The sequence below is a fragment of the Ptychodera flava genome, chromosome 13, assembly GCF_041260155.1.
Source record: "Ptychodera flava strain L36383 chromosome 13, AS_Pfla_20210202, whole genome shotgun sequence".
NCBI lineage: Eukaryota > Metazoa > Hemichordata > Enteropneusta > Ptychoderidae > Ptychodera > Ptychodera flava.
Window position 1 is genome coordinate 36503434 of NC_091940.1, and position 12579 is coordinate 36516012.

General features: G+C 35.0%; 1 protein-coding gene across 5 annotated transcripts in view; it reads left to right on the plus strand.

The window, feature by feature from the left end:
* LOC139148327 (adenylate cyclase type 2-like) overlaps positions 1–12579 on the plus strand; it is a 158831-nt gene that overhangs the window by 40838 nt on the left and 105414 nt on the right. The window lies entirely within an intron of this gene.

Consider the following 12579-nt stretch of genomic DNA (forward strand, 5'->3'; position numbering starts at 1 on the left):
CCCACACTGATACTTTGAATCTACCCTATAGATAGACTTGTGAAACTCAATTGAAACCATTGACTGCAGACAAGGAAACTTACAGGCTGTAAAGCTGGGTAAGATGTCTATTGATAAGATTGTGTCACAGTCTATATGAGTGTTGGTCAGCCACATTGTCTGAACTCACTGCGTGCACTCAGTCTCTTTTTCCGGGTCATCAGAAGATCCTGTTTGAAGTTTTCCTGTCTGTTTTGTCTTCTTTTAACAAGGGAACTACACCTAGTGTGTGTCTTGTTATCGATATGATTGCCGCTAAGTAAGGCTTGGAAAAGGGGGTTTGTCTATTGGACGATGTTTTATTGTTGTTTTGATGGCACAAGAAAGTACGCACTCAATCAGCATAGCCGTTGTTGATGCTACGTTTCTTTTCAGACCTTGATTATCTTGTCCATAGTCATCACTGTATCCTCTGCCAAAGAAAAGTCAGTGGAAAGCTTGTACTCAAAATAATTTTTTATAAATTTATCTGCATTTTATTTATGAGTATGTACGCAGCACAACTAAGAGTAAATGTTATTTGCAACTAAGAACACGATTAAACTTGCTGTGGTTTTACAGATTCACAAACAGTTTGATCAATGGTCTAATTCTGACCCTGCTTGAGGCTTGCTGAAACTTTCCTATCGCATAGATAAATATCCAGCAACTTGTCCACGACGCTAATAAATCCCTGGATATCATAACATTAATACACTGTGATTTATTGATGTATCAGATATAAATTTTGTGTGTTTTGAGCCATAATGATTAAAAATAGACTTAGATTTGCTCATCGTTTGTGAGAGTATAGATTGCACGTTGGCTTCTTCCTACATGCAGTAGTGTTGAGGTTATGCACTGGTTACCGTAAAAAATGTCAAGTATGATTTTACTGTGTGTAAGAAGATAGGGCGCTCTGCAGTGGAATTGGCAAATATCGCCGGCAACTATGCAAAGAATGAACACAGAAGGTTTCATCAATCAACTAGCTGGCCTGAAACTACTAGCCTTTCGTACTTTCTCTTAATTCTGGAAGTCTTTTTCGTGTTCAGAGTTTCTCTGCATGCTTCAGGCAGGTGTTCTTTCAATAAAAGTTGTTAGGAAATGCGAAATAAATACATCGCTTGTAATTATAAAATGAAGAAATATTTGGCAAGAATGTCAATGTGCTGAAAATACTTTATCCTGTTATCAAATTGCTTAGCCTGTAAGATCAAAAGATGTCTGCGATATGGCACACCTTAAGTTACATTGAAGGATTAATTGGTAGTAACCTCAGATGAAATTTCCAGAATTTTTGTTGTGTTCATGACACTGTTTCTTGTCCTCCCAAAATTATTCAAATATGTCCCCTGTACAAATCATCAAACACAGCCTGTATGTGTGTTACATCTAGCGTTTTTGTCCCAACTAAGATTCACTTTCAATGAGAGCACTGCATATTGTCGCACGCATTGTGTTTAGAAGGCTGATACTGCGTGTTCAACACGCTTTTGAAGAAAGAATACAGAAAGTATCTTTGCCCTATAATAAAATAGTGACAATATCACAAGCTAAGCTGTTGTCCTGTCAAATATAGTAGTGCCACAGTTTCATGTTTTAGAGGCATTTGTATCCACTATCATGTAAAGAACATTTTCAACAAGGATGCTTTAGCATGTAGAGAGACCAAACACATAGACTACATGTAATCATAAGTGAGTGTCCCTGCATTTAGGAAAATTGTCAATTAACCTATTGTCATTTAAAAATCTTTTCACCATAGACTGAACACCCAGTAAATCTGTCTTTATACAGACTAAAAATAAAGCAGATATAAAGATGGAATGCAGATATTATTAATTAACTCTTTTTGAACATACCACCAGGATTGTAATGTGAAGTGGAAACATCTATTTTCCTGTTGTTAGACCACCAATTCTAGGCAAAGATCTACAGATGGTCCGGAAATTTCTGCCAAAAGGAGTTTACTGAGCACTTATAGCTCTAAGTATATCAATTTTCAATGTCTGCTGTCGCAATTATAATACACACATTTTATTCAACTCTGTATGTGCAAGTTGCAGAAATTCTTATCTGCAAAGAATGCACACTACATGCTTGTATCCAGTAATTATCAGAACTAATTTTCAAACTATACTGTTGCCGGCTTTGGTTCAAGGTGAACTTGAAATGTCACAGCATAGCCATTTTTTTTGCAGGCCAAGTTGAGATGTTTTTAGTTCACTTCCAATCACGTCTGTTTGCTGTTTTCCGGTTGAACTGTTGCTGACAGTTGATGGTTATCAGTATACAGCTCAGACTTGGCCTTACTGTCCCTGGTTTCAGGGCTGCAACGAGGTTTGTGTTACCACAATGCCAGTCCTTGTACGACCTCCCACTGTGTTAAAGAGGCTGTACAAAACCCAGACATAAACACAGCATTGACTGTACTGAGTTAAGGCTGCCTGAGCAGCTTTACCTTTACTGTAAATTACTTTATTGCCAACGTGATATCATAGCACCTGAAAAATGATTGACTTGCACTTGCTGCCGTAGGATCTATCATACATGTTTGTTCAGATGTCATGATGTCATACCTTGAAAGTTAACTGTAGATTTTAATTTTTGCACTGACATTTATCTTGTAACCAGGTTTTCTTCCTTTCACAAGTCTCACTTTATCTTTATTCCATCTGTTTCAAATTGTGTTGTTCCTTATTGCTTTTGAAAAATATCATTGATTCACTGAACATTTAGCATGCTGTATCAAACTTGACTTCACAAACCAGGCTGAACAGACCATAGATTTTCAGACAAAGATGTTTGCTGATGTTTTTTGTTACCTTGATTATTGAGTAAACTTTTCCTGCATAAATTTAGATTTTAGTCTCACTTTTGTGTGGAAGGAATTATTTCCAATCTGCAGACTTTGTAAGTGATTTGATCCACAAGGAATATGTGTAGTAACATAGTGGACAGATGTATTTCACACTGTGTGGAAAGCAAGTTGCCACCTTGCCATTTCAAGTTTTTGTGTCTCTGGTTTGAAGAAATTTGTTGTGTTACTTATCTCATCAAGTATCATCACTGCAACCCTTAAAACTATGCGTACTGATAATGATAATTAAGAGATGATGTTTGCAATAATTAGTGATGAAATCCTCTTAATAAAACTGTAAAAACAAACACTGATATCTAGCATAGATCTGATTAGGAAAAATAATTAACATTTTAGTTGAAACATTAGTAAGGGTTTTTTCGTACTGATTTTTTGTTGATTTGTACTTTCTTTTGAAAAAATTATGATGACCTTGACAGCATTCTTAAAGGTCATTTAAGGGTGGAGCCTAATCATTGGTCTTTTCAGAGCTGAAAGGCATCACCGCCTGGCTTGACTTTAGTCAACTTCATCTGGGAAAAATTATCCCACAAGGGCATTATGTTGATTGAGAAGGGCATCATAACAAGCAATCCATGTGATTTTTGTGACTGTAAATTTTCTGTTGTAAATTTTTTTGTTGATTTTTTTCCAAGTGATTCTTAAAGTAATTAACATACAGCTATGCATTAGGCATTTATTTGATATCACTCAGATACTGATGATGTCTGATGTAACATTAGCAATGATTTGTTGGCTTTTATCAACAAGGAGTTCAGTTTGTTTTGATAATGATTGCCAACATTGCTAAAGACAGAATATGGCAGATGGTTACGATTTATACCACACTATTGATACGTAATATCTGCTTCTGTGTAGGTGATAAAGTGTTGATTTCTTATTAATTGAGAGTTGTCTGAGAAATCTGTATCTTGCCAAAATGCTAAAAGTTTCGCGTTCATACTGTCTCAACAAATTTTTCTGTAAAGACTATCTTCATAATATCATGGCAGACTTGATTTTAGAGAAAGAATTGAGAGAATGGTACCATAATTTGCCAACTAGACAGTAAACCAAGAGAAAAGATTCAAATTTTGTTGTAATGTGTCAAGTTGAAACTTTTAAGTTGTGGAGCTGTAAAAGATTGAACAGTCAGTCAACAAGGTAATGAGTTTTGTCAAATTTTCGATGTAATTGCATTTTTTTTTGCAACTAGTTGTCGCCATTAATCTTATTAAGCAAACCATCTCTCTGATGGATGGCACATTTAATGACATGGTTATCGGTTTGACTCCGCGGACAATTTGTCAAATGAGAACTTTTAAGTTTACAGTGTGTGTATCAAGGCTGGATGTTGCAGTATGTCGATGCAGACACAAATCAATGGAAAGTCTTGAATGCTACAAAGTTCAAACAGTGCCAGATTTTTAACAGTCTTTCATACATCGTATCTCAAGTAACATGGAAAAGCTTACTAGTTTTGACACTGCACAGCTGTTTTGAATATTTTGGAATGTTTTCATGTGCTATCATGATATCAGGTTTACTTCTGCAAATGAATTCACAGCACAAAAATTACCAGGCAGGGTGCAGTATTGTCACAATTCTTGGAATTTGGATTTGAAATATCGTGGCAATGAGACGACAATTCTAGATAAAACCAGATACAAGAAATATGAAAGTTTGACAGACAATATCCAGTGATTCATATGAGACTGCTGCTGTCACTGTAAAATGACGGTGCAAACTTTCCGTAAAGACACATATCTTTGCATTTACAATGTGTCACTTGATTGTTGAAATGAAAATGTCACAGTATCACATCAATTTTAATTGCCATTTTTTATGACAGTTATATGGGATATAAAATTTACTTGTAAATGAGATCAATATTGACATTTTGGAAACTTATCAATGTATAAATATTTAAACTTTAAAAGATAATTTGTCATAAAGTATGATAAATGTAGCTGTGAAAAATGTTAAATTGTTAACAAAAGTATCTCAAGTTTTAAATTTTACTGCCTTTGAAAAAATTACAGCCTAAAACTTTATCAAATTAGTAAAAAATTATAAAGGGGTAACTATACAAATTGTGTTACATTTTTCATTTTTTACACTGTCAAACTGAACTTACACAACAAAGAAACTAACTTTGAGATTTCTCAAAATGTTTGTATAAAACTTCCCCAAGTTCAGTTCTGCTTTATGGCATGCTGGTCAGTGTTTATAACACTTTTACACATGCTGTAATTCTCTGTGGCTCTTAAAGTTCATACAGCTGTTTCGTTTCCATTAATTCCATGTCAGGTTTTACTGACTTCATCCATGCATGCAGTGAATCCGTTTGCTTTTAGTCTTTTTTCCTAATCTTGTCCATACATTTTTCATGAAACTTCCACTTTGTTAGCGGTGGAAGGGTATCTTGCATTTCATCAAATCAACTCTAAAAATGTCTGGGTAGTAAATATCAAATCAAGCATGAAATTAAAAAAAAACACTTTTCGAGTTAACTTTTTTGATCTGTAGGTTGATGGAGTCACTGAGTGTATAAAAGGGTACATGCAAATATTTCTGGATTGTAGTTCCTCTATCTAGCTGAAGTCTCAGGTTGATATTTATGCACTAGAAAGATAGTTATAGTGAAGTTTGATAAACCAATGTGTGCTCAATATGTGCTGTTTGTGTTCTTTAACCTCTTTTCAATTAAATTTTTGACATTTTTCTGTATATCCAGGTATGGTATGATTATCATAATGGCATCTAGTTTAAACGTCAAACACCCAAGAACTCGTACAACAAATGAAATACGTTTCGGGTAAAAAGTTCAATGAAATTTTTTGGAGTGCCCATCAAAGGCTTTTCCAGGTACAGTTATGAAGAACTAAATGATTTGTTTTGATAAAATTTGTCGCTACTCACCAGTGGTCTCAATCTTTTCATCAGTGTTTATATGTACAAGTCCAACCATTCTGTTGAAAACAATAGCATTGGATCTAATCATGGTGATGCAAGGGTTTGAAAAGTTTTGTCAAACCAAGATATTGAATCGTGTGATTTCCTGAGCAAGCTTGAAAAATTCGAGACAGTTTTCCTACTGGAGTAATATGATAGTACAGTGGTTTTTCAAAGGAAGTGTTGCATCGGAACAAATGATTAGCAATAATATGACCTTCTGTATTCCTTCTGATTTCCAGAGTCATAATAATAGTTTTGTCAGTACTGTCCGCATAATTTTTGTTCCTGGACTGCATTTTATCGATAGTGCATCGATTAGAAGTGATGAGTAAGAAAAGAAGGCAAACGTTTCCCCCTGACATGATGTACAAATTTGACTTAGCCTGAGTATTTTGAGCAAATTTTATCATTGCATTGATGTGCGTAGGTAAAAGGTATGCAGCTGATGGTTTGTAGATATTGAAGAAAAATTCACATGGTGATATTTCAGATCTCTGGCCTAGAGCAAAAGCAGCTATTACCTGAATAGCGTTTTATCTTGAAATCTGGAATTTTTCAAAATGGAATATTATCAAAAGAAGAAATCTGGCAGTGACATGTGAATGGTTCAGAGCATGATGTGTGTAGGCATGTGTAAAGTGAATGCAGTGTGGAATTATTATCTCTATGGTTCTGTAAGAATACTTGGAGAGACGTCATCCCCGAGGTGTAAGCTAAGTCAGGAGAAAAGCCTGTAGATAAGCCAAGGCTTAACCACTGGATTATGACAGCACTTTTCTGAAGAAACTAAGCCAGCTGCCTGAAGGGAAGTCATAGTCAGCTTGTCTGTGTTTTGTGTGGAGTCAAACCAAACACATGTTGTGTAGACAAGTGGTTTTTTCGCTCAACTCAGGTCCAAGCAAAGTTGATGGTAGTAATAGATTGATTATAACATGCAGCTGAAGGCCAAAAACTAATGATTTGTCTGAAGTAATTCAATGAGTTTGTGGTTTGCATTTCAAATTCGTGTATAATCATGACTGTCTTTGGAAGGTTGTGGAGTCAAGTTACTTTCTGCAATTTCTGTGTTCCTGCAAATTTGAACTGTTGTATCTCGCAGATAACATGGCAATGAAATGTTCAGTTTTTGACATGGGGTAGTATTAGAGTACTGGTGAAATTGCAAGTCAACCACAGATAAATAACAAAGTGCTTCTGGACAGGCGTAATGCAAACAGCTCACCCATATATTCAGATATTTATATTCTATCAGGCTTCATAGCTTGGCGGAAATTTATGAGCTTTGCTGTATTAAAGGCCACGATGATGGTAGCCATTATGTTGAAACATTTTCCAGTTGAACCTCATCTATTTCCGTGCCCCATTCCATGGGAACTGCACATATATTATCGTACCACATTCCAGAGTGAGTGCATATGCCTCTATGCCACACTTCATGGCCAGTGCACCACTACTCCATGTCAGTAGTCAACAGTGACAATGTCCATCACTGACATGATGATGGCTTGTACCAAATGTGGCGTATCCCATGTCATTGGGCCAGAGTCTCAGAAATCTTTCCAAACTTTCATCCTACATCAAATTACAGAATCAAAGATGACACTTTGCTTTATTCAGAAAGCCACAAGTGAAATGGTAATTAAATAATATTTTGGGGAGTATGTTTTGACAGAGAGTGACTACGCACAGTCAGAATCAAGCACAAATTAAAATTACATTATTTTTTGCAAATGATTATATATCCACTTTCTTAATGTTTTACAGTTTCAAACTTTACTGTTCTCAATAGGTAGGAGAAAAAAGATTTTTAAAAAATTTTGCTTACGTTTCATATCATCCAGCATAAAAAAGCAGCGCTGTATTATATTGACATGCAAAATATACATTTTAACAGAATATCTCAAGGTCCTATGCAGTGCTTGGAACTTTGTGTTTAATATTTTATAAATAGTCATGTTTTCATTTTAAACATTGTATGAAGCAGCAACAAGCTCAAGCTGTTAAGATAATTGAATAAATTAATCATATCTGTCCCAGTAAATTGACAGTATCATGAATAATATTCCTACAAAATGCCTTGACGCATACCATAGACATCACGTTATGATTTTCAATTTCTGTAATGGAGCACCTCTAGTCTGTGCTTACACCGAACCAATGTTGCTTGGTACCAAAATCTGTGAATGATATTTAAAGTCTGTGATTTACAAGATTATTGCAATATATGCCAGTCAGTGTGTCAAAATGTTTTACTTTTAAACAAATTTGTTATGTTATATTATTATAGCCTTGTCATTTCCAGCGAACTTTGTGACATCATACCTTCAGATTAGTACTGATAATATATCTGATTATATAAGAATTGTGGCCCCGCAAATGTTTTCTACATCTACAAATTCACTGACATCACCAAAACTGTAAAGTAATAGCAATAATGTACCCCCCTCTGGCCCATAATGGAGTCACCCAGACTTTGCACTCCATAATGTACATGGCTTTGCCTGGTACATTATGTCATGCAAAGTCTGGGTGAGTCCATTATGGGCCAGAGAGGGGTACATTATTGCTGATATAGCACAATTATTTTAATGTTGCATGTATACCGGAAAAGTAAATCATACATATTTTAAGTTTATGCTGCGAACCTTCAAATGTCTGATCTATCTTATGTTCAAACATAATAATTAAAAAGTATTTCTGTTGCACAAGTAGATGAACAATAATATTCAATCAAATCATTTTTCACACATTGCATGAAGATTTTCCTTATGAAGACTTGCCCATGTGGAAATCTGTCAATTGACAATATTCATACCTTTTGTTTCACAGAATCTGATAATTTATAGATTGCCTACAATCAGTGTTCCTGCTAATCAAAAAGAAAGTGCTTTATACAGTATCTGTTCAGGGCAAACTTCCCAAATTGACCCACAGACTTGAATTCAAACATATCATCGACAAGACATACTACCTTCCATTGACAATAATATTTTATTGTCTACCGTAGAATATATTTGATTCTCAACAGTACTCTCATCTTGTTTACAGTGCCTACAATGTTTATACCATTCTTGGCCATTTAACCTTTTGTCCTTGCTGTGAACCCATTACTGTCCTGCTATTCTCAAATATCTGTCATTTATATGTAAAATAGTAAACCTAACACCATTATGAATATAATTCAATATATAAGTTAAGTATATCAACAACCTGTAATGCTTACTGATTTAAATATAAGTAAAGGTGTGGTGGTATACTAATTTGCATATGAATAAGATGTGTATCATAAATACTTGTTTGCATGCAAACACACACAAAGCAATCTTTTGCAAATTTCACCTTTATGTATATAATATTCAGAAGTTTATAAACATCACTACGCCTACAGTCTCATGATGTTTACAAGCTTCTGCTTACAAGCTCTGAAAGTATGAGGTTTCCATTGTAGGCCTATTCCAACTCGTGGTATTTCCTATGCTTAATGATCTAGCCTCCCACAGATTTAGATGTAGAATTACTGGCCAGACACCACAAGTTCACTGAAACAGTTTTCCACAGACATTGAAGTAGGAAGCATCTTAAAAAGACAGTTTAAACTGTTGCTCATACTAAATTACTCATAGAAATTTTCAACCATGCATTTTCATAAGATAGGCTACTTATTGGTTATAAAAATCACGTGTTATTAAGGGATCCATAGGTGGCGTCACGGTCCCTCCTGGTGGCGTATTGAACTGGATGAGCTGCAAGCATGTCCAACATGCTGCAAACAGCATATTAAGCCCATAAATGATAGCATTCATCAGATAATCCTATTGTTACACGTCTTACATCTCCGAACATGAAATACCAACTGAATGCCTAAATTTGCATGCATGTAGGACAATCGTACAAAGTATACCCTAGCCTATTGTAACTCCATTATAATTCAAGCATATTGATGAGGGCAGCAATACAAAGTATGGGTTAAAGAAGCACATTACTTCAAATGCAGTATTCGAAATTCAAAATGTATTCTAGTAAAAATCCAAAAATTCATCATTAGTTGAAATAAAAATTGCAAATTGGTAGTTGCCTCTTAAAAAATTTCAAAATAGCTGACATCGTTCTTGTTACATATATGTAGCCATATGATATAAATTTATTTTAAATTTTGAGGATATTTATAGGGTAAAGAATTAGTGAAAAGTTAGAGTCTGTGCAAGTGCGAGACCATAAGGATTTGATAAATTTGAGTTGGAAACTCTATATCTGACCAAGGTACATTTTGCCCTCACAATAACCTTTTGGAGACTAACATACAAAATGCCAAACACTGACAACACTTTCTGTTAATAGCTTGCAAGACGAGTACAAGGGTAGGTTAGTCTATCATAACATTCATTCTCTCACACTATGTGTCAAGCAGTTTAAATAAAGGGTATTGTAATATTAATAGTTCTAAGTTAGTTGGTTTATGTTGACCATATGCATAGAACTGTCAACTCAAATACGATTACATTTCCATCAAAACACTGATACGTAACTGAATGTACTTGACTGAGGTATAATGCAGTAAGTTATGCAATAACAACAATTCTCATCAAAATTGAACCAAAGCACTGATGAGAACTAATGTTTATTACTTTTTGGTCAATATTTCCTAATTACATTGTATCAGAAAAGTCTGCATGCTGTTAATCACTAGGGTTATGAAGATTTTGTAGTGTATACTGTATACTGCCACTAGGGGAGTCTTGGGAATGAAATCTACACTCAACACTCATGTTTATTAAAGTGTCTACCCATTGCACTAAATCTTAATTAAGTGTATGATGCCGAATAATTGCAATGATAATTCAATGCATGCAGATTATTCTCAGTCCCATGTGGATTTAATTGCCATTGTCATCGACACTCTAATCTGTTATTGGATATGAAAGCTGTGTATTTTACTCTGAAATTGGAAATACAAATAATGTTCAGAGATCTGAGAGCAAGATGTTTTTAAGGTGCATGTTAAAAAATATTTGATCTCTGTCTTAAAAGATTATTGCTGACATGTGGTAAAAATTAATGAAGCATGAAATGTCTATTACAATTTGTCCCATAATAATAATCGTACATCATCTTCATTTGTTCATTCCTTGTTTTTCAGAAATTCTACATTGACAGCATCCACTTTTTTGTACTTCATAACCTTTGACCCTACTTCATTACCTTTGACCCCATTTGCCTGTCAAAATAACCAGGGAAACTGAAAGTGGCAGGCACAGAAAGTTGTTTGTTTCTGTTTTCTGGTAAAATCAGAAAGAATAGTATTCATCAATTATGGAAGGCCATCATCTGATCCTGTCAGCTAGGCTATGTGTATATCAATTTTTCCTCTACTCTAGGACTTCACAAGACATCCTTCTCTCCTCTGTTATTGTATTCTGAAACCTCACGAGACACAGCCAGAATCAGTCAGAGCCAATTAGCAAATCCACCTCATTGGGTTTGATTTCCGGGACTCTCTCAGTGAAATCTTTCCTTGTCAAAATGTTGATGTGAAACACAGAACACTGTGATTGTGTGTATCACGGCGACCAAACAGAGTGCTGATTTCCCTTGTGACAAAGCGTCAGTATGCGGTAGAAGTTCTTGGTGATCAGACCTAGAAAGCAAGTTGTTATATCATGTTTGAAAGTGTCTCATGTTGTCTGAACTAACAGAAATCTGACTCACTATGCATGTAAATTTGACAAAGTGTCTAGTCAGTGCATATATCCAGGTAGTTGACAATCTAATGCTGAAACATAATCTGATTAATCACACTCAGATTTCACATATTGCTCCATTTAGAATACTGCACATTTGCTCAAAGGGAGAGTATCAAGGGAAATGGTTTCTTTTAATACAATCATATGAATTCAATTCAAGCTTCTGTTCATATTTTGATAAATCACTGGTGATATTTGCACAAGCACACCATGCCATGATATGTGACTTCGCAGTAGATAAGTGCATGGGGAATGTCTAATTTTGGTATCTGCATGATAATTAATGTCAATTCAGAAAGCTTCTCAGTGTTGCTGCAGTATTGTTTTGTGTGTAATACTTGGCATATGACCAGAACCTTATTTTTTGTAAACTTTATGTGCTTTGATGGAGAAATAAAGACCAAAGAAGTCTTTTCTTGTTGCTCTCAGGTAGATGAGTACCAAATCAATGTTATAGATAATGTAAAGCTTCTTGGACGCTACTCTCTCCTCTCTTCCTCTCTTAAATTACAGTCCATCAAGTTTCAATATCCCAAGAGTGCCATACTCATACACCACAATATCCACTGTGAAGTCTTCCGATTTGCATAGACTTCTCAACATTTACAGTTTAAGTCTTTCACTTTCGAGGCGCATACTACCTGAATTTGTCGGCTATATGTCCCGGTTACTTCAAGGGATTTTGTCAACGAGTTGAATGAGCCCTTAACATCAGTTTAAATTTTAATCATTACCCATACTACCTAATACTAGTGCTATCACTAAATTCCAATCTCTCTTTCTTTACTCTTCCCTTGTCTTCTTTTTTTCTAGCCACTTCTGGTCAGGTTTATCACCTATTTCTTAGAAAACATATTTCTAACTCAAGCTATATGAATTCTCCCAACTTATACAAACGTCAAATTGTGAAATTATATGCCAAAAGTCTTTGTTGACTTGTCTTTGGATAATTGACAAAAATTTGTTCATGAATGTACATGATGACAATTTTGTTGATTA